This window comes from Nerophis lumbriciformis, linkage group LG14 (assembly GCF_033978685.3).
Source record: "Nerophis lumbriciformis linkage group LG14, RoL_Nlum_v2.1, whole genome shotgun sequence".
In the NCBI taxonomy this organism is placed as follows: domain Eukaryota; kingdom Metazoa; phylum Chordata; class Actinopteri; order Syngnathiformes; family Syngnathidae; genus Nerophis; species Nerophis lumbriciformis.
This window is the reverse complement of record NC_084561.2, coordinates 23,974,467-23,994,581: the sequence shown is the minus strand read 5'-3', so window position 1 is coordinate 23,994,581 and position 20,115 is coordinate 23,974,467. Positions and strand designations below refer to the sequence as shown.

Here is a 20,115-nt window from a genome sequence, read left to right as displayed (position 1 = left end):
GTTCGAAATGTACCGTTCTCTTGGCAACCTCCAAACCCAGACTGGTCCATCAGATCGCCAGATGGAAAAGTGTGATTCATCACTCCAGAGAACGTGTCTTCACTGCTCTAGAGTCCAGTGGCGACGTGCTTTACACCACTGCATCCCACGCTTTGCATTGGACTTGGTGATGTATGGCTTAGATGCAGCTACTCGGCCATGGAAACCCATTCAATGAAGCTCTCTTCGTACTGTACGTGGGCTAATTGGAAGGTCAAATAAAGTTTGGAGCTCTGTAGCAGCTGACTGTGCAGAAAGTTGGCGACCTCTTTGCACTATGCGCTTCAGCATCCACTGACCCCTCTCTGTCAGTTTATGTGGCCTACCACTTGGTGGCTGAATTGCTGTTGATCCCAAACTCTTCCATTTTCTTATAATAAAGCCGACAGTTGACTTTGGAATATTTAAGAGCGAGGAAATTTTGCGACTGGATTTGTTGCACAGGTGGCATCCTATGACTATCACTGAGCTCCTGAGAGGCCCATTCTTTCACAAATGTTTGTAGAAACAGTCCCCAATGCATAATTGCATTGGGGCCGGGCCAAGTGATTAGGACACCTGATGCTGATCATTTGGATAGGTGGCCAAATACTTTTGTCAATATAGTGTATTTTTTAAATAATTTGTAGCCTTTTGAGGCATTTGTGATTAAGGGCTATATAAATAAACTTTGATTGATTGATTGGTGATACAACCTGTGACTGTAGCATTTGAATGTAGCACTGACTCCTTAGTTTTATCCTGCTTCTAAATGTGTCTTTTAACTCCTGTGCAGCACTTTGTGAAACTTGCGTTAAATGTGCTATATAATTAAACTGGATTGGATTGGATTTATAATGTGAGCTTTTGTATATTCATACAGTGCTTATGCACTTCTGGTCAGACACAATCTGCATTTGGTTGCCTTGAACCTGTGACATGAGCAGTGAGTCCCCACTCTGCTGGGACATAGTGTTCTTTGTCTTTTCTTCTCACAACACACACATGTACACATTCCTGTCGGATTTACTATAGAACACAGTGGAAGCACAACCGGGAAGCTTATAAGTCTGGATAAAAAAAACACTGCATCCTAATAGGTGGACAGCGATATTGGACACTGCTGCAGAAATACTGGAATAATAAAAACAAACTGCTGGTTGGGAAAACGAATATTTGTGTACAAAAGCCATGCCAAAAAAATGAAGTCAAAAGTCTTCTTCCTGAATTCAAGAATTGTAAGCGACAATGTACAATATTTTAATAATATTATTAGCAGTAGGAATGGGTCCCTTTCACATTTGAACTAATTTCCGGTACCTAGGAATTTGAACAGTAACAATTTGAGGTACTTTTGTGTGTGTTAACAAATGGCAATTGTTTAATCACAAAAGCACAATTTTTAAAGTAACATTCAAAAATGAGCTAATTTTGATAACTGTGCTGTCCAATTGTTATATACTGTTTTCTTATTACAATCGGGAGTCTCATTTGCAAGTATCATAAAGTAGACATTGCATTCAGTTGCAATTATAAGAGGTTAGATGGCAGTAGTGGATAGTAGGGGTGTGGGAAAAAATTGATTCGAATCGTGATTCTCACGTTGTGCGATTCAGAATCGATTCTCATTTTAAAAAAAATGGATTTTTATGTATTTATTTATTTTTAATTTTTTTTTTTTTATTTAATTTTTAATTTTTTTATTAATCAATTCAACAAAACAATACACAGCAATACCATAACAATGCAATCCAATTCCAAAACCAAACCCAACCCAGCAACACTCAGACCTGCAATAAACAGAGCAATTGAGAGGAGACACAAACACGACACAGAACAAACCAAAAGTAGTGAAACAAAAATGAATATTATCAACAACAGTATCAATATTAGTTACAATTTCAACATAGCAGTGATTAAAAATCCCTCATTGACATTATCATTAGACAGTGGCTTACACTTGCATCGCATCTCATAAGCTTGACAACACACTGTGTCCAATATTTTCCATCCATCCATCCATTTTCTACCGCTTATTCCCTTCGGGGTCGCAGGGTTGCAGGGGCGCTGGAGCCTGTGTCCAATATTTTCACAAAGATAAAATAAGTCACATTTTTGGTTCATTTCAATCAATCAATCAATCAATGTTTATTTATATAGCCCTAAATCACAAGTGTCTCAAAGGGCTGCACAAGCCACAACGACATCCTTGTTACAGAGCCCACATAAGGGCAAGGAAAAACTCACCCCAGTGGGACGTCGATGTGAATGACTATGAGAAACCTTGGAGAGGACCACATATGTGGGTAACCCCCCCCCCCCCTCTAGGGAGACCGAATGCAATGGATGTCGAGTGGGTCTAACATAATATTGTGAGAGATAGATAGATTTAATAGTTAAAACAAATTTACATTATTGCAATCAGTTGATAAAACATTGTCCTTTACAATTATAAAAGCTTTTTACAAAAATCTACTACTCTGCTTGCATGTCAGCAGACTGGGGTAGATCCTGCTGAAATCCTATGTATTGAATGAATAGAGAATCGTTTTGAATCGGGAAAATATCGTTTTTGAATCAAGAATCGTGTTGAATCGAAAAAAAAAACGAATCGTGACCCCAAGAATCGATACTGAATCGAATCGTGGGACACCCAAAGATTTGCAGCCCTAGTGTATAGGCTACGGTGTGTTGCCTAGCAAGGAAGCAGTCTTTGCCATGAAGTTGAATGAGCCAGTCTTGTCTTTATGTTACGCCCTAGAAAGTCTTTATACTGTAAATATTTTACTTCTTACTCACTTGCCGTTTGACTGTTAAGTGCATATTAGTTGTAGTTTTCATTACCAACTTCGGAGGTGTTGAAATCGCCACGTAAAATTTCTAATGCTAATCATGCGAATGTATGTACAGTAAATGTAACTTAGTATTGAGCTAGTGGATTTTGTGCATTCATTTTGAGCGTTTTCTCTTCGGCACGCTTTCTCTTATCTGTGTTGGAAAATTGCAACATTACCTGGAGGCAATTTGGCTGAGTCCTGCTTGAGTGATTGTTTCCTCATCAAATGTTTGAGCCGGTGTTTAGTCTACAACCGGACGCTATGTCACAAGTAACAAAAGTATTGAAATTTGTCATCGTGTTGATTTTAAGTGAAACAATACCCAGTAGCATGGACCAAAATTGGGCGGGGCCTATACAAGTACCAAATTTGGCCCCCATCTTATAAATAGCAGTCAATCACAATTCACACCGAGTGAATTCCAATTCACTGTAAAAGCTTCAAAGAAATACTGTATTTTCCGGACTGTAGAGCACCCTCACCCTCTAAATTTTAAATATGCTTCCATATATTAGCCGCACTGGACTATAAGCCGCAGATATATACGTTTCAAAATGAGTTCTTTACACAGATAGATTCTGTAAGAGTTTGTTTACATACCTTAATTGTTTCCAAATGGTGTCTGTAATACGACAGTAAAACGGCTGATTAAACAAAACAGAAGTCATTGTAATGAACCCACGAGCTGCGTAGGCTAGGTGTCAAATCAGGGAAACCGACTCAATAACTCCACATTGAAGTCTTAGTGAGTTTACTGAGGAATTTGTGAAACTGAAACAATGCAAAAAGAAGGCTGTTGTAAGTTAATAATACTAACACAGATGCTTATAAACGTGTTAGTATATTAGTTATTGCTAACAACCCTATCGTCATTATATTACTATAGCACGTACACATATGCGCATGGGACATTTTAGTAAGTATAAACAGTTTAGTTATTATGTAAAACTTATAAATGTTGCTTGGAGTGATGAATGAATAATCCATACGAGTATCAACACTATGGACCGCGAGAAGACTGGAAGGCAATCTGGTTCAGCCCAAAATATATAGCACAAACAATAAACACCTTCTCATTGTATTTGCTTGTTGTTGTTGTTTTTTTTTAATATATATTTTATTATGACAGTCAGCGCAAAAAAAAATCCATAAATTAGCCGCCTCGTTTTATAAGCTGCAGGGTTAACGTGGTACGCGAATGAATCTCTTAATTAAATATTCAAACACAGTGTTACCGTTCAAACTGTGTAATGTTACAGTGGCGAAACATATTAAATTTACTTGTTAAATAAAACATCTGTCTTGTTTTTAATTATCTAGGCCTACTACACTACTGTATTTTAATGTTGGTCATTATGGTGGTACTTTGAGAGCCACATGTTTTCTGAGGTGGTACTAAGTGAAAAAGCTTTAATAACCACTGAACTAGATAAATGCAATATATATATATATATATATATATATATATATATATATATATATATATATATATATATATATATATATATATATATATATATATATAAATATATATATACATATATATAAATAGAATGTTTCAATATATTACATGAAACTCAAATGGACCTTGCAGTTAAAAGTAATTAAAGCCTAATGAATACATGTACTATATATATATATATATATGTGTATATATATATATATATATATATATATATATATACATACATACAGGTAAAAGCCAGTAAATTAGAATATTTTGAAAAACTTGATTTATTTCAGTAATTGCATTCAAAAGGTGTAACTTGTACATTATATTTATTCATTGCACACAGACTGATGCATTCAAATGTTTATTTCATTTAATTTTGATGATTTGAAGTGGCAACAAATGAAAATCCAAAATTCCGTGTGTCACAAAATTAGAATATTACTTAAGGCTAATACAAAAAAGGGATTTCTAGAAATGTTGGCCAACTGAAAAGTATGAAAATGAAAAATATGAGCATGTACAATACTCAATACTTGGTTGGAGCTCCTTTTGCCTCAATTACTGCGTTAATGCGGCGTGGCATGGAGTCGATGAGTTTCTGGCACTGCTCAGGTGTTATGAGAGCCCAGGTTGCTCTGATAGTGGCCTTCAAATCTTCTGCGTTTTTGGGTCTGGCATTCTGCATCTTCCTTTTCACAATACCCCACAGATTTTCTATGGGGCTAAGGTCAGGGGAGTTGGCGGGCCAATTTAGAACAGAAATACCATGGTCCGTAAACCAGGCACGGGTAGATTTTGCGCTGTGTGCAGGCGCCAAGTCCTGTTGGAACTTGAAATCTCCATCTCCATAGAGCAGGTCAGCAGCAGGAAGCATGAAGTGCTCTAAAACTTGCTGGTAGACGGCTGCGTTGACCCTGGATCTCAGGAAACAGAGTGGACCGACACCAGCAGATGACATGGCACCCCAAACCATCACCCAACCATGCAAATTTTGCATTTCCTTTGGAAATCGAGGTCCCAGAGTCTGGAGGAAGACAGGAGAGGCACAGGATCCACGTTGCCTGAAGTCTAGTGTAAAGTTTCCACCATCAGTGATGGTTTGGGGTGCCATGTCATCTGCTGGTGTCGGTCCACTCTGTTTCCTGAGATCCAGGGTCAACGCAGCCGTCTACCAGCAAGTTTTAGAGCACTTCATGCTTCCTGCTGCTGACCTGCTCTATGGAGATGGAGATTTCAAGTTCCAACAGGACTTGGCGCCTGCACACAGCGCAAAATCTACCCGTGCCTGGTTTACGGACCATGGTATTTCTGTTCTAAATTGGCCCGCCAACTCCCCTGACCTTAGCCCCATAGAAAATCTGTGGGGTATTGTGAAAAGGAAGATGCAGAATGCCAGACCCAAAAACGCAGAAGAGTTGAAGGCCACTATCAGAGCAACCTGGGCTCTCATAACACCTGAGCAGTGCCAGAAACTCATCGACTCCATGCCACGCCGCATTAACGCAGTAATTGAGGCAAAAGGAGCTCCAACCAAGTATTGAGTATTGTACATGCTCATATTTTTCATTTTCATACTTTTCAGTTGGCCAACATTTCTAAAAAATCCCTTTTTTGTATTAGCCTTAAGTAATATTCTAATTTTGTGACACACGGAATTTTGGATTTTCATTTGTTGCCACTTCAAATCATCAAAATTAAATGAAATAAACATTTGAATGCATCAGTCTGTGTGCAATGAATAATTATAATGTACAAGTTACACCTTTTGAATGCAATTACTGAAATAAATCAAGTTTTTCAAAATATTCCAATTTACTGGCTTTTACCTGTATATATAGTACAGGCCAAAAGTTTGGACCCACTTTCTCATTCACAACACAACTGATGGTCCCAACCCCATTGATAAAGCAAGCAATCCACTAATTAACCCTGATAAAGCACACCTGTGAAGTGAAAACCATTTCAGGTGACTACCTCTCGATGTTCATCGAGAGAATGCCAAGAGTGTGCAAAGCAGTAATCAGAGCAAAGAGTGGCTATTTTGAAGAAACTAGAATATAAAACATGTTTTCAGTTATGTCACCTTTTGTTGTTGAGTACATAACTCCACATGTGTTCATTCATAGTTTTGATGCTTTCAGTGACAATCTACAATGTAAATAGTCATGAAAATAAAGAAAACGCATTGAATGAGAAGGTGTGCCCAAACTTTTGGTCTGTACTGTATAATGCAAACATGTAAAGTTTCAATATGATGGAATCTTGTGTAACTGTAGTGGAAGAGGTGAAAACATTCAATTCCATGAAGTTACACCCTGGACATGGACTGAGATTGTTGATATAATTACACACACGCATAATTCTTACTCAATGTAATTCACACACAGATACACATGGAAATTTACGCATATGGGAGGAGAGTGACTAGAGTTCCGAGACAGGCTGACATCAGTGGGGGGTTCTCCAAGGCCTGAATGCGTCGGTCTCAGAGTCTTACATCTGCTGCTATCAGACACACTGACAAACTGCGATGCAGAAATCTCCTGTTTTGTCACAGTCTCCTTTAGATAAGGTAGCAGACGTCAATAAGCCGGTTAGTGTGACCTAGCAGAGATTCTGCTTGAAGGACTGTATTGTCCTTGAGCTCCTACTTCTCTTGATGTGTCCTGGTTCCTGTTTCCATCAACTGTCAATATTATCAACATTGCTTCCCGTTTGCACATTGAAAAAGTTTGTATTTCTTTCATTCACTGTAGACCATGCATGCCCGTGTTACCTGAGACGGCATATTTGGAGACAAAAAAGGCCCGGCTGAATGGGCCTCATTGTCATGCTGACTGGTATTTGACCCTTGGGCTGATTAGCATGGATCAGTAGAACTGAAGTAAGTCCAACTTTTGCCGCTATTGGAGATGATTTTGTTCCAATGTACTTAAGTTGCAAATAGAGAGGTTTGCTGATGTGACAAGGGTTGGAAAAGCTACGAATCTCACGGTAGTTCACAATATGCGATACACGGGTCACGGACCGGTAAAAATAATATCTGGATATGTGTTTATAAGGGTGAAACAAAAACAGTTGCCGCAATAAATTAGTTCCCGCGAAGTAGGAATCATTATTTATAAATCAAATATTTTAATAGCTTGGGCACAAAAATAATGTTTACGTCTTTCTAAATGTGTTATGATCCGTTGCCCGGATCATAGTTTGTTTACGTTTTATGTCACTTGTTGGCTTGGTTCTGTTTCAGCACCCCTGTTTTGCATCTCTTTATTTGCCATGGTTACTTATTGTTTTCACCTCCCTCTGATTAGTGTTCGGGACACTCACCTGTTCCCGGGCACTAATCAGAGAGCTATTTAGTCCTGTCTATCGCTTCACTCAGACTGGTGCTTTTGTTTGCTTGACGCAACTGTTACGTTTGATGATTTCTGGTTCCCTGTGTTTGTCTTGCGTTAAGCTTAGCGTTTTTGTGAGTTACTGTTAGCTTCCCGTGTAGTAGGCACGCTTGGTTGGTTTTGTTTGTTCCTGACTTTTTGTGTGATTTATGCGAATAAATCAGTCTCCTACCTGCACACTGTCTCCAGAGTTCCTGCTGTATCCGTGGAAGAACAATCCACGTATCACCATGCCTCCTCGTCGTTACAAAATGTTTTTCAATACTATAAACAGCTTTGTTCAAGTCGCAGCTATTCTTTTGAATAAATTATAGCTATAATTTATACATGTATTTATTGGTAGTTTTATCTTACTGTCTTTTATTATTTTTTTACTGACTCTTTCTATTGTTAATGTGACTCTGTCTTTCTTTTTTTCCTGGTCCTGGTCCCAGGCAGCCTGCTGAGTACTTTGTCATGTTGTGTTATGTCCTTTGTTTATTTTAACGCATATGCAGATGTCATTCTCCATTTTACACTGCAAAACAAATCTACATACAACTAACAACAACAAATAAATTCACTTCGAACCATGAACCTTGAGAGCCTTCGAGACCAGCGGTTCTCAAACGATAATTTAAATTTAAAAAAAAGGTGACACTAACCGTGAAGAATTTTATCCCGGTTTATCGTTAATACCAGTTTTGTATACAGTAAAAGTGAGTCCACAATTTTGATTCAAATAACGTGGCTCCATCTTGTAATTTAACACCACTCGAAGCTGCCATATTAGCTCTGAGCATGTGTTTTGCTGCCATCTACTTTTAATCATGAAGACTTGTTGCAATGAACAGAACTTATTTTCACAAGATGTCCGTTAAAAACAATCCGCACACACTCTATTTGGCCCAGTGGTTCTGTTTTTCTTGATTGAATTCACAGTGCATAGCAACTACACTGGAAATACTGTCGAAGCAAAAATAGCCCGCACAGAAATTCCCTGAGTTATTAACAGGAATCAACTTGGGTGACAAACCCATCATAGGAAGACATCTTTCCCGTTGCAATTACAGTCGTGGTCAAAAGTTTACATACACTTGTAAAGAACATAATGTCATGGCTGTCTTGAGTTTAAAATAATTTCTACAACTTTTATTTTTTTTGTGATAGAGTGATTGGAGCACATACGAGTTTGGCACAAAAAACATTCATGAAGTTTGGTTCTTTTATGAATTTATTATGAGTCTACTGAAAATGTGACCAAATCTGCTGGGTCAAAAGTATACATACAGCAATGTTAATATTTGGTTACATGTCCCTTGGTAAGTTTCACTGCAATAAGGCGCTTTTGGTAGCCATCCACAAGCTTCCGGCAAGCTTCTGGTTGAATTTTTGACCACTCCTCTTGACAAAATTTGTGCAGTTCAGCTAAATTTGTTGGTTTTCTGACATGGACTTGTTTCTTCAGCATTGTCCACACATTTAAGTCAGGACTTTGGGAAGGCCATTCTAAATCCTTAATTCTAGCCTTATTTAGCCATTCCTTTTTGATGTGTGTCCTGTTGGAACATCCAACTGCGCCCAAGACCCAACCTCCGGACTGATGATTTTAGGTTGTCCTGAAGAATTTGGAGGTAATCCTCCTTTTTCATTGTCCCATTTACTCTTTGTAAAGCACCAGTTCCATTGGCAGCAAAACAGGCCCAGAGCATAATACTACCACCACCATGCATGGTGTTCCTGGGATTAAAGGCCTCACCTTTTCTCCTCCAAACATATTGCTAGTTGATAATGTATGTTGCTGTATGTATACTTTTGACTAGTGATGGGTTGAGGAGGCGTCATGAAGCGTTTCAACACATTGCAAAACTGTATTGATACTGTGTCGATACTGTGTCACTAAATACTGACATCTGCTGGACATTAAAAATCCCTACAGGCAACCTATGGACCGACTCAACTGACACTGATTTTATGACCTAGTATATACAATAATACAAACCAAGTCATTGTATTTCATTTAGGATTATTTCATAACTTCATTTAAATAAAAATATATTTTTTATCTTTTTTACATACAGTCAATAAATAATGTGAACATGTATCATAACATGGAAATCTAAGAGAACGTGTTGTGAATGAGGATGCTTGTGGACTGGGAAATTATAATTTTTTTTTTTTTTTACACATTTTTATTAAAAAAAAAACAGTTTTTCCAACGTATTCAATTTTAGACGCTTTCTCTTCTTAGTTATTATTTCTCCGGCTGTAGAAAAGACCCGCTCACAGGGCACAGAGGAGGCGTCAGTGCGACACAGTTCGCGTATCGGTCACGTGACCAAAACAGCTCATGATCGGTCACGTGACTTTCTAAAAGCGGTACGCACACCGACACAGGGTTTTGCTCTATGAGCTCGACGCATGCGCCGATGCATCGGTGTTGCCGGACCCATCACTACTTTTGACCCAGCAGAACTTCACATTTTCAGTAGACCCATCGACGTCCCATTGGGGTTGTGAATTTTTCCTTGTCCTTGTGTGGGCACTGTACTGCGGATGTCGTTGTGGCTTGTGCAGACCTTTGAGACACTTGTGATTTAGGGCTATATAAATAAACATTGATTGATAATAAATTCATAAAAGAACCAAACTTCATGAATATTTTTTGTGACAAACAAGTATGTGCTCCAATCACTCTATCACAAAAAAATAAGAGTTGTAGAAATTATTGGAAACTCAAGACAGTCATGACATTATGTCCTTCACAAGTGTATGTGCTGTAAACGTTTGACCAGTCTGTTATGTTTCCTGTACAACAAGTAGGCAGCAGCTGCTTCAACAAGCTGACATGCTTTAATGACAATTAATTAAACTCGACAGGTGGGCTTAACAGGACATACTTGTAATTTTATTTCTACAAGAAATATATATTTTGGGGGGTTTTTAATCTTCAAGCAGTTGTCCAATAAACACTATCATTTAAGTCCTGGGTTCTTGACGTTAAGTAGGGTGTAGGCCTTGATTCGAGGCTGGCTGGTCCATGTCGGGACCGAGCCAACTGAATGTGGTGAGGTAAGGCCCAGGCGTTCGGTAATGAAGGTGGTTGCGTGCAAAGAAGGATCGGCGTCTCCAGAAACACATGAAGAGCAGCTGAAGCAAACCTCGTGTGACCTCAAACAACATGGGTGACGGTAGCAAAAAGAAAGTCTAAGTCAGCGCTCATGTGCTCAGTATGATGCAGTATACCGCACAAGAGTTGTGCAAATTGTGCCATTAAAGACTTCTAGCACTGGCGAGCAAGCAAAATCTGACTGAATGTTTATGCCAGTGGACTTTCCTAAATTCATCAAGATTAAAAACCCTTCCTTTTGCCTGTATTAAATTGTCACAAGCATATGGCAACCATTGCCTTGCAATCAGAGAAATGGGGGGGGAAATGGTCGCTCTGCAAAACAAATCACACTAGAGTTGCTCAATACAAACATTATATGCTATATAAATTATATAAACTTGACCTACAATAGATAGTGCATGTTGATGACACATTCAAGGGGTGCAAAATTGAGAACGATAAACTGCAGCTATACTATATTGCCAAAAGTATTTGGCCACCTGCCTTGACTCACATATGAACTTGAAGTGCCATCCCATTCCTAAACCATAGGGTTCAATATGATGTCGGTCCACCTTTTGCAGCTATTACAGCTTCAACTCTTCTGGGAAGGCTGTCCACAAGGTTGCATAGTGTGTTTATAGGAATTTTTGACCATTCTTCCAAAAGCACATTGGTGAGGTCACACACTGACGTTCTAATTCATCCCAAAGGTGTTCTATCACAGTGGTTCTCAAATGGGGGTACGCATACCCCTGGGGGTACTTGAAGGTATGCCAAGGGGTACGTGAGATTTTTTTTAAATATTCTAAAAATAGCAACAATTCAAAAATCCTTTATAAATATAAATAAAAACCTATCTTTTTTTCCAAATAGTTCAAAAAAGACCACTACAAATGAGCAATATTTTGCACTGTTGTACAATTTAATAAATCAGAAACTGATGACATAGTGCTGTATTTTACTTCTTTATCTCTTTTTTTCAACCAAAAATGCTTTGCTCTGATTAGGGGGTACTTGAATTTAAAACAATTTCACAGGGTTACATCACTGAAAAAAGGTTGAGAACCACTGTTCTATCGGGTTCAGGTCAGGAAAGTTCATCCACACCAGACTCTGTCATCCATGTCTTTATGGACCTTGCTTTGTGCACTGGTGCACAGTCCTGTTGGAAGAGGAAGGAGCCTGTTCCAAACTGTTCCCACAAGGTTGGGAGCATGGAATTGTCCAAAATGTTTTGGTATCCTGGAGCATTCAAAGTTCCTTTCACATGAACTAAGGGGCCGAGCCCAACTCCTGAAAAACAACCCCACACAATAATACCTCCACTGACCCCTCTCTGTCAGTTTACGTGGCCTACCACTTCGTGGCTGAGTTGCTGTTGTTCCCAAACTCTTCCATTTTCTTATAATAAAGCCGACAATTGACTTTGGAATATTTAGGAGCGAGGAAATTTCAGGACTGGATTTGTTGCACAGGTGGCATCCTATGACAGTTCCACGTTGGAAATCACTGAGGTCCTGAGAGCGGCCCATTCTTTCACAAATGTTTGTAGAAACAGCCTCCATGCCTAAGTGCTTGATTTTATACACCTGTGGCCGGGCCAAGTGATTAGGACACCTGATTCTGATCATTTGGCTGCCTGTGTCTTTTAGAGTCCATTTTAAAATTATCTTACTCATTTTTAAATCCTTACGTGGTCTTGCCCCATCGTACCTCTCTGAGCTGCTCCATCTCTATGGCCCCACCCGGTCCCTCAGGTCAGCTGATCAGCTGATCCTGGAGTTACCCAAAACAAAGCGCAAGCTCAGAGGGGACAGAGCCTTCTCTGTTGCTGGTCCCAAACTCTGGAACGATCTCCCTCTCCATGTGAGACAGGCCCCTTCTTTGGCTATTTTTAAGAACCTTCTTAAAACCCATTTTTATTCACTGGCTTTTAACCCAGCATGAGACTTTAAACTGTTTTTAGCTTTTAACTTTTTGAACTGTTTTTAACTTTTAAACTGTTTTTTATCTAACAAACTGTTCTTAGGGTAATTTATATTTGCTTTTTAAATGAGTATTTTTATTTCTGTTTTAAATGTTATTTTTTAGTCTGTCCTTTGCCTCTATTTCTTTGTGGTGTACTGCCCTTTGTTTTTCAACTGTGCTTGTTTTTAAAGGGCTTTATAAATAAAGTTGGTATGGTATGGTATGGTATTTGGATGGGTGGCTAAATACTTTTGGCAATATAGTGTATATCCATAAACAATATTATGATATATATAACATACCATACATATATGTTACTCATCCTAGCCTCCGCAATGGCAAATAAACTATGTTTCTTGCAATCGCACGAGAGAACTGGAGGGCGAGGAAAAGCTAACACAACGAGCATGAAAGACTTCTAAGACTTCCAAAGAGTTGGATGAGGCAAGAAGTCATGCTAACAGCTTGGGGTGCTGGGAAAAAAACATCACATCTGAATCGCCATTATTTTTCATCCCGATTCTAAATTCCATCCATCCATCCATTTTCTACCGCTTATTCCCTTTGGGGTCGCGGGGGGCGCTGGAGCCTATCTCAGCTACAATCGGGCGGAAGGCGGGGTACACCCTGGACAAGTCGCCACCTCATCGCAGGGCCAACACAGATAGACAGACAACATTCACACTCACATTCACACACTAGGTGTTACGGCGCACGCGCAGTCTACTTCTCCCTCCTCTGCGGGAGCACTTGGAGGAGCCGTTGACAGCGCGCTCGGACACGCCCCTGCTCGCGCTGAGCGCAGCACGCCCGCGCAGCGACAAGCCTGCACACCTGGGACTGATGAGGGCGAGATGTATAAAAGACCAGTGGACCCAAGGATCGGGCGGGAACTTAGTTACCTCTTTGTGTACCGTAAGCCTTATGCGCTCTTACTGTGTTGTTTTTCCCTCCGTGATTCTGACGTCTGTTGCTCTTCCGCAGTGCCTTCCCGAGTCTTCCCTCCTCGAGATCTCCCGTTGTTTCCCCGGTGTTTTGGACTGCCTTCTTCTTTGCCGACTCCTCACTCGCCCCTGGACTCTGACGTCTCTCTCTGCCCCACGGACCCCTCGCTGATCTTGGACCCCTTTTGCCTTGCCCTCTTTGGACTTGTCTGCCTTTTCTCATCAACACTTGGTCAACACTAGCGTCAGAGCTAACACCAGTCCCTCGGCTAGCGTCAGAGCTAGCACCAGTCCCTCGGCTAGCGTCAGAGCTAGCACCAGTCCCTCGGCTAGCGTCAGAGCTAGCACCAGTTCCTCGGCTAGCGTCCGAGCTAGCACCAGTTCCTCGGCTAGCCTTCGAGCTAGCACCAGCCCCTCGGCTAGCCTCCGAGCTAGCACCAGCCCCTCGGCTAGCCTCCGAGCTAGCACCAGCCCCTCGGCTAGCCTCCGAGCTAGCACCAGCCCCTCGGCTAGCCTCTGAGCTAGCACCAATCCCCAGGCTAGCCTCTGAGCTAGCACCAGCTACCAGGCTGGTCCCCTCGTCTCCGCCAGCTCCCAGGCCGGCAGCGCCGACATCTGCCCCTCGGCCGGCAGCGCCGACCTCTGCCCCTCGGCTGGCAGCGCCGGCTTCAGCACCTCGGCCAACTCCTCAGCTGCCCTCCTCGGCGCCGATGACGTCTGCCGCTTCCACGCCGCCGATGACGTCTGCCGCTTCCACGCCGCCGATGACGTCTGCCGCTTCCACGCCGCCGATGACGTCTTCCTCCACGCCTGCCTCGCCGATGACGTCTTCCGCCACGCCTGCCTCGCCGATGACGTCTTTCTCCACGCCGCCGCCGACGTCATATCCTCGTTTCCGGCGAGACGCACCATGGCGCCAATCACGTCCGCCTTCCCGACGGCCAAGATAGTGGCCGTCCCTTGGTCGCCCGCCTCGCCGGCTTCAGCGGCGTTCTTCTCGCCGCCGCCATCAGACTCGTCCTCGGTGGATTCGGGGACACTGGGGCCGGCGACCCACCACCAGTTCTCCCCTCCACCCTCCCTTGTTTCGTGAGTATGTTGGACATCTGGAATCTGTCCATAGGGGGGGGGATACTGTTACGGCGCACGCGCAGTCTACTTCTCCCTCCTCTGCGGGAGCACTTGGAGGAGCCGTTGACAGCGCGCTTGGACACGCCCCTGCTCGCGCTGAGCGCAGCACGCCCACGCAGCACGCCCACGCAGCACGCCCACGCAGCGACAAGCCTGCACACCTGGGACTGATGAGGGCGAGATGTATAAAAGACCAGTGGACCCAAGGATCGGGCGGGAACTTAGTTACCTCTTTGTGTACCGTAAGCCTTATGCGCTCTTACTGTGTTGTTTTTCCCTCCGTGATTCTGACGTCTGTTGCTCTTCCGCAGTGCCTTCCCGAGTCTTCCCTCCTCGAGATCTCCCGTTGTTTCCCCGGTGTTTTGGACTGCCTTCTTCTTTCCCGACTCCTCACTCGCCCCTGGACTCTGACGTCTCTCTCTGCCCCACGGACCCCTCGCTGATCTTGGACCCCTTTTGCCTTGCCCTCTTTGGACTTGTCTGCCTTTTCTCATCAACACTTGGTAACACACTTCAGATATCTACACACATAGTCTTACACCACACACACAATCTTGTATTTTAGTCACACACTCTATTTCTATAGTTTAGTTGTATTGTTTATTACTATATATATTTATTATATATAATAAATTATCTGAGCCGTCACCTCCCCTCAGTAAACACAACACTAGGGCCAATTTACTGTTGCCAATCAACCTATCCCCGATTCTAAATTGATTAACAAAAAAAAGAAGAAGTTTTAGGGATACATTTAACCAAAAACATTTTTTTCAAGCCATCTTTGCTCTTACTTGCAGCACGTATACGTCATGCATCAACAGCCGAGAGATGTGTAAACTCTAGTAGTTCTCATACTGTTTTAACCACCTCTGAAAACACTTGGCTCTCCAAGTACCAATATAATGACCAACATCACAATACAGTAGCATAGTAGGCCTAAATATTCATTAAAAACAAGGTTTTATTTAACAACTTTATTTCATATGTTTGGTCACTGTAACATTACACACAGTTTGAACAGTAACACTATGTTATTAATAAGTGATTATTTGGCGTACCACAGTTGAAAAAAAAGTTAAAGTTAAAGTCCCACTGATAGTCACACACACACTAGGTGTGGTTAAATTACCCTCTGTATTTGACCCATCCCCTTGTTCCACCCCCTGGGAGGTGAGGAGAGCAGTGAGCAGCAGCGATGGCCGCGCTCGGGAGTCATTTTGGTGATTTAAACCCCAATCCCAACCCTTGATGCTGAGTGCCAAGCAGGGAGGCAATGGGTCCCATTTTTATAGTCTTTGGTATGACTCGACTCACTGCTCTATCCTATTTTGAAGAGATTTCATTTAAAAAAAAATATCTATACCAAATGTATTGCAACTATTCTTACTTCCTACTCCTTTTCAGACATGTTGTCAAGAGAAATGTGAAATATGTGTTGAAATTATAAACATGTTCGAAATAAACTTCAACCAACCGAATGTAAAGAAGAGATACAATGGAAACATAAGTGCTTGGTACACTCAAACAGAAGTGTAGCTGGAACTGCGTTACAGCAGAGAGTAAGCAGCTACGTACAGTAGATCGATAAGATCCGAGAGAGACAATAATACAAAAAATACACAAAGCAACTACACTGAGCGTCCATGTCTGAACACCAGAATTGGCGCAACAACTTAGCGCATACATCAGCAGCCAAAGCAGCTTTGAAATGCTTCTACTATCATTTATATGCCAAATAGTATATCATAATATATATAATGTTATGGCAATGCATCATGCAATATGGATTTTAGGCCAATCAATGTTATGGCAATGCATCATGCAATATGGATTTTAGGCCAATCCTTATTTACTGTTTTAATTACAGGCCTACGTTTTGTTCCTCTCGTTAAAAAGACAATTCACTAAAGCCCAGCTATCACGTCAAGATAATCGGTTCGATTCCCTCCTTTTGAGCAAAATGATCAAAGACCATAATCGTATGGTTTCGAATATTACTATGACACAGTATGAGGTGTGCTAAGACTGATGTATTCCATCTCGATTTGCTCAGAAATCGGTCAGGACGGACATTTGTAGATATCAAAACTGGTTCAATATTTTTCATTAAAAAGTACAAGTACACACATACTGTATTTTTCTGATTATAAGTCGCAGCGACTTATACTCTGGAGCAACTTAGGTGTGAAATTATTAACACATTACCGTAAAATATCAAATAATATTATTTAGCTCATTCACGTAAGAGACTAGACGTATTTCAGAATAATTGGAACTGCAACTGATGATGACTCTGACGTAAGCGACGTACCGATAGAAGAGGAAGCGGCGCATTGTCTATCTTTGGAGTTGGCAGAGTTGTTTAGAAGCGACACAGAGGAAGAAGATTTCATGGGATTTAGCGATTAGGAGTGACAGATTGTTTGGTAAACGTACAGCATGTTCTATATGTTATAGTTATTTGAATGACTCTTACCATAATATGTTACGTTAACATAACAGGCACGTTCTCAGTTTGTTATGTATGCGTCATATAACATACACTTATTCAGCCTGTTGTTCACTATTCTTTATTTATTTTAAATTGCCTTTCAAATGTCTATTCTTGGTGTTGGATTTTATCAAATAAATTTCCCCAAAAAATGCGACTTATATATGTTTTTTTCCTTCTTTATTATGCATTTTCGGCCGGTGCGACTTATACTCCGGAGCGATTTATAATCCGAAAAATGCGGTAATTAAACATGTGTATACAATATGTAAGTATATGTCCGCCAAGTCAGTCATGTTTAATGTCTCTGTTTGTGGACAATCACTGTTTAGAAGGGTATATACACTTTTGAGCACTGTTGAGTGCACACCTTAGTTGTTGATGTTTATGTACTTTGTTGACGTTCATTGCTATTGTTCGCACTTCTACCCTGGGTTGACTGCCCGTCGCACACCAGTGCTCTTTGTTTTGATACTCTACTTGGTACTTAATAAAGGGACCGTCTATTTGCACACAGCCTGCCTTCTCTGCCTTCTGGGATCACGCCAACAACTTCCACCAAGCACCACCCTGACAAGTTGTTGGCGATGCAATTTTTCTTGTCAGTCTATGTAAATTGACCCTAAGTGTATTAGTATTGTTAAATATAGACAGTTACATGTAGGCACATTAAGAACACACACATATTGTACAAGGTCTAAGAGTAATGTTTTTTTTTTCCAGGGAGAAGGGCCCAAATGCTTCCAAATACCCAAACAAAAGGGTCTGTCTGTGTGTTTCAATCCATCTGCACTGAGCTGAACGGGCCTGCTGGCAAGGGAATACATGAGGGGAAGGACAGCCGTCTATTTTATGGCTGTGCTGACGTCAATGGCATAATTCAAATAGTTGCAGAATACACCCTTCCAGCCTTCTCTGAGCCTGGTCTCTCTCTTTCTGAGGAGGGCCGCCGCTAAAATCCGACATGGACTTCTCAATGTCTGCTTTGCATACAATGCAGGGGTACCCAAATGCAAATATGAAAAGTCCACAAATATATATATATATATATATATATATATATATATATATATATATATACATAGCAATATATACAATACAATACAATTTAAATTATTATAATAATATTAGGTACTGTAAAATAAACAGTACAATAAAGACACATATAGTTTGACATGTCATCGATTCCTACAGGCCCCTAGAGTGGCTTTAAATGACTAAAAATTTGGTATTTTACATAAAAATCACAACATAGTGTTTTAATTTTTATCACTCGCAAAAAATACACTGAAAAATTGTGACTAGGGTTGTCACGACACCAACATTTCAGTAGTCAATATCGATACCAATGAATTTCCCCAATTCTTGATACATAATTGATACCAGTATAAAAAAAAACCTTTAGCCTGTTTTTTTAAAATACACAACTTTATTGAAAACTGATTCAAACATTTTTTTGCACATAATTCAAATTGGGTTTTCATTTGTCATTAGTATCAATATTTTTTTCATTACCTTATGCTTTTATGATCTATTTTCCTTCTTTTATTTTTTTTTTTATTGTATTTTAGTCCTACAATGTTCCACATGGCCCATAAAAAAGAGCTGCGATCAGCAAATGACCCTCAGGCCACAATTTGCCTTGTGGTGGCGGACCTTTATTCTCACTTGCATGGCAAATACTTTTGTGACCGCTTGTATTTGATTACTGAATAAAAGCATGATGCAAGATACACCTCTCTTTCACTTTCAGTATGTACCTCTAATCGCTAATCATAGTGACAAAGTCGCCAGATTATTTCTGCTTTAAATAAATGTGATCATAAGTCTTACAATGAAGGCTATGGCAGCTGCTCAATTCTACCTATAAAGCTCTATTGAGGTTCTATATACATGATGTAAGTATATATGTAATGTAGTAACAGACATATTTATAATAACATTTAACATTTATTTATTTTGATAATTTCAAGCAAACGTGGCACGTTAATTTAAAAAATGCATCCCAACATTCACTTTTTTTTTTAACAACATCACTGATTATTACCAACAAACATAATAAAACATAACTTACTGTGCAATGTCTGCTGTCATTAGGATACGCATATATTCCCATTTAGATGAAGAATGACTCATAATCTTCTCATGAAGAGGAGGGGGGTGGAACCAAGCGTCTTTTCGTGCCGTTCTCGCCAAATTGGCTGTCAAAGTGTACCTACTTGTCGGAATAAATCTTTGTCTTTTTACTATCCTGATGAGATGCATGATTTATGATATAAAATAAAGTTTGACAGGCAAGGAAACGAGGAAGCAGCTCATCAGTCGATCATGTCAACATTGACACGCAAGCTTGTGATAATTCCATCCATCCACCCATTTCTACCGCTTTTCCTTTTTCAGGGTCGCAGGGGGTGCTGGAGCCTATCTCAGCTGCATTCGGGCGGAAGGCGGCGTACACCCTGGACAAGTCGCCACCTCATCACAGATAGACAGACAACATTCACACTCACATTCACACACTAGGGCCAATTTAGTGTTGCCAATCAACCTATCCCCAGGTGCATGTCTTTGGAGGTGGGAGGAAGCCGGAGTACCCCGAGGGAACACACGCAGTCACGGGAAGAACATGCAAACTCCACACGGAAAGATCCCGAGCCCGGGATTGAACTCAGGACTACCCAGGACCATCGTATTGTGAGGCACATGCACTAACCCCTGTGGCACCTTGCTGCCACAGGGGTTGTGATAACGGCGCCACTATAAATAGTTTATCTGCGT

General features: G+C 40.8%; 1 protein-coding gene across 5 annotated transcripts in view; it reads right to left on the bottom strand.

Moving 5' to 3' along the window:
• pde4ba (phosphodiesterase 4B, cAMP-specific a) overlaps positions 1 to 20,115 on the bottom strand; it is a 460,485-nt gene that overhangs the window by 53,771 nt on the left and 386,599 nt on the right. The window lies entirely within an intron of this gene.